Source organism: Macadamia integrifolia, unplaced genomic scaffold (genome assembly GCF_013358625.1).
Source record: "Macadamia integrifolia cultivar HAES 741 unplaced genomic scaffold, SCU_Mint_v3 scaffold1795, whole genome shotgun sequence".
Lineage (NCBI taxonomy): Eukaryota > Viridiplantae > Streptophyta > Magnoliopsida > Proteales > Proteaceae > Macadamia > Macadamia integrifolia.
The window spans coordinates 16238-20245 of NW_024868356.1; the positions used below are offsets into that span (position 1 = coordinate 16238).

Consider the following 4008-nt stretch of genomic DNA (forward strand, 5'->3'; position numbering starts at 1 on the left):
AAACAATAATCATTCCAAGGCCATGAGGTGGACATTAAGAAAAAGGAGGACTACATTCCAAGGCCATGAGGTGGTTGCTCAGTCAAAAAAATAGGGTTTCAAGATCTTCAGAATTACTACACGCTTCCTTTATGCTCTATCCCTTCACTTGCTCTTGTTGAACTCCAGAGAGGAAGCCCCTAGTGGTTGCTTCAATGGAATTCCCTGTCATCAAGTAATCATTTGTAAATGAGATATATTCCACATTGTATAGGAAACAAGTTGCCTAACCACACACATTGAAATTTGGATCATTAACAGATACACGATTCATAATGATAAAGTCAAACTTAGGAGAAAGTTGACAAAGATTGGGGTTCAGTAAGAGGTACATGTTTTGATGGCTGCATATGAGAGCTAGATTGAAGAATATTAATCCACCATAATGTAGGAGAAAGGATTTTGTGTGGATTATGTTTATCATGTTTAAAGATTACATGATTCCCATGACTACAAATAAAATAACATATTATGATAAAGGTGGAGAAAATTCTATTTTGATTATTTTTAGGGATCAAATTAGAATTGAAAGTGCATAAAAGAAGAAGCAAAAAATATTCAATATTTAAACCCAAAGGGCAAGAAACCCAAATATGTTTAGTAAACCCGCAAGAGAGGAAAATATGCCATAAGGACTCAGGTTAAGCTTGACAGAAGACACATGATTGATCAATTTCATTAGTTGTGACATTAAATTTCTAAGAATTTTTTTTTTCAAACAACCTGCCTTGTTTGTATCTCCATGTTGGTGATGCGGCAATTCTGACCTTCTAAATATTTGAAAGATCATATAATTATTAAATATTAAATTTTAGACTCATATTCAATCATATACACAAGATCTATACACTATATCGTTAATTGTGTATGCAAACCAATCTATATTTATTCTCTTTTATCCCCCCCCCTTTTTTTTAATATGAGGCTACCTCGTGATACAAGCTTACTATTAGAAGTTCATAGTCTATGTTTTTCCCTAGTTATTAAATTCTCCAAATTATTCGCAAATAATTCGGCCGAACAGAATTTTATCAAATTTTACGAATAATTTGGTCCGAATCCGAATCAAATAAAAAATTCTAAAAAATTCTTAGATTTTATTGACTTCTTTAAAATTCACGAATAATTCAGCAGAATCGAATTTTATCTGAATTATAATCAAATTTATCCCATTTAAAAAAAAAATTATCTTGAATAATTCAATAAGCCTTTAGAAAATAGTGTGATTATTATGCATTTATTATCCTATTGTTACATTTTGTTCTTTTTTTAAAAAAAACTGACAAAGCTTATATTTCCTGAGATAATCTCTCACACTTTTACAAAAAAAAATACTCACCCCAATTTGGTTTGACTAAGTCTTACAGTCGTTACTCTCTCTCTAGTCTTTAAGGTGAACATGCATGGTGGGTGACGTGGGTCTAGCTGAATTTGTGCTTAATAAACCCTCTCAATCTCTCTTTCTCTGATTCAATTATTTGAGTAATAGGAAATGAGTTTATAAAGAAAAAAATAGCTAAATATAATATTTTTATCTTTAAAATTTAAAATTTTAATTTTTATATCATTTGTATGTTATGCATATATGATAATTGAGAGATAATATGAAATAAGTATTACAAATATTAAAAATAACATTCGAATTTTTTGTCTGTTTTTATTATGAATGAATAATTCTCGAGTCTGAATCTGAGCTCGAATCTTATTATCTCATTTTTTTTACCGATATTTTGACTGAATTATTGAATTAATTAAATAAATTAATCCGAATAATTCCCGAATCCAAATCTTTCCCGAATCCGAATTTAATAACTATGTGCTTTCCACGTACACATGTTAACTAATAGAGTACCATGCACTCCACGGAATGTTTGCCCATCCCATCTCATGGCCTTTCGGATCTGTTTCTTTGACCAAATCTTAGGAAAAAACAAAAAAAAACAAAAGGTATCTCTATAAATTATTTGGGCTAGGAGCCGTATGAACCAGTACCCGGTCCACGGTCCACCCCTGTCATTTAAACGTGGGCTTTAAGAAATTATATGTTCTCATAAAAAATATATATATTTTTGTAAAATGTTCTCATATAATTTTAAAATAATAAAAAAGGAATTTAAGACCAACGTGTGATTCGTTAAAATCCATAGTTAATTTTGTTGACCGTTGACATTCCTCTTCAGTGTTCCCTCTTTACAAGCTCACGACGGCAAGCAGTTCTATAAACCGTGAAGAGAAGAGAAACCCTTGAATTTGAACTCCTTTCTCTTGTCTTCATACACGCTCTCTTCTGGTTGTACGCTATTGTTTCACCTAAAAGCTCAAATTGTGAGAGAAGAGCGACGTCTATCGGACTGATGGACTTGATTCCTAGACTCCCCGACGAGATTGCTCGCGAGTGCTTAATGCGCGTACCTTAGAATGTATTCCCTACAATTTCAGCCGTCTCGAAAGGCTGGAAAGAAGAGATTGAATCCCTACAGCTTCAGCACCAGAGGAAGGCTAACGGTTTGACCCAACCCATCGTTGTGCTCATACAGGCTGAGCCCAACCGAGGTTTCGGAGCTCTCAAGTACCCATCTACCCCTGCTTATTGGCTCACGCTTTACGAGCCAGCTACCGGCACTTTCGGAAAGTTGCCGCCGCTTCCTGGTTTCGCCGATGGGTTGCCTTTGTTCTGCAAGTGCGCCGGCGTTGGCAGTAAATTGGTGGTTCTAGGTGGGTGGCATCCGGCGACCTGGGAGGTCATTAGTACGGTTTTTGTTTACGATTTTGTGTCCTCCACTTGGCAACGTGGTGCCAATATGCCAGGTGTCCGACGTTCATTCTTTGCATGTGCATCGGATTCCGATCGAATGGTGTTTATCGCTGGTGGGCATGATGAGGAGAAGAACGCCTTGGGATCTGCGATGCAGTATGACACGTTGGAGGACAGGTGGGTCCCACTTCCTGATATGATGAAAGAACGGGACGAGTGCGAGGGAATCTTCCATGGTGGCAAGTTCCAAGTCATCGGTGGATATCCTACACATAAGCAAGGTCAGTTTGAGAGGAGCTCCGAGGTTTACGATCAAGCCACGTGGCATTTGGACAGGGTGCAGGACATGGACCTGTTTGCTGATTCGGACACGTGTCCAAGGACTTATGTGGCCGGGGAAGGAGGTAAGTTCTGCAGTTGCATGGGTGGCTACGTGGCAGTACTAGAAGCCGGGAGTGGGACATGGCGTGGAGTTGCTGAGCTGCCACCGGATGTATGCGAGGCCTCGTGTCTGCTGACATGGCAGGGAAAGTTGTTGGTGGTCGGGTTAGCAACGCACGAAGGGTGCCACGTGGCCTACATGTTGGACTTCCAAAGCTGCACGTGGATGAGATTGGAGGCTCCAGAGGAGTATTCAGGCTATGTACACGCTGGATGTTGCTTGGAGATTTGAACAAATTCTTGGCTACATGGGCTGCCCAATGGGCATTTAACCGGCCTGAACCATTAAATGGGCAGTAACGTTAGTGAATTTTATGATAAGGTTTCTCATTCGTATTTTCTCTTTCCCACTCCTTGTACGACTACGGCCAACACAATATTTTGTTGGTTTCACTTTCCAGTGGTGTTTTTCTTTTTCTTTTATTCTTTTTTGTTTTTTCTTGGCTTCCAAACATACCCAAGAACAAATCTTGATCTTATGGTTACTATGACAATGCGTGGGTCAATGGGAGAGCAGGCAAAGGCATCAATCAGCGCACAGGCCAGGGGTTGGGGTTGGGCAGTCTTTTCATACCTGATTGTGTATGGGCATAGCGAGGGTGCGACCAGGGAACATTAATTTTTTTTTTTTTTATTTATTTATCCATCATAAAATTCTTTTTGATTCTCTTTACAATCAAATGAAGCCTCAATGGGAACATGATTTATATATGTGTGTGAGAGAGATGGAGTGATGAATACTAGGGGTCAAGGATTAAAGTATCGATATCGGT

The 4008-nt window shown here is 38.3% G+C and overlaps 1 pseudogene; it reads left to right on the plus strand.

Moving 5' to 3' along the window:
- Positions 1 to 2393: 2393 nt before the first annotated feature.
- On the plus strand, positions 2394 to 3467 carry LOC122064852 (annotated as a pseudogene).
- The last annotated feature ends 541 nt before the right edge of the window (positions 3468 to 4008 follow it).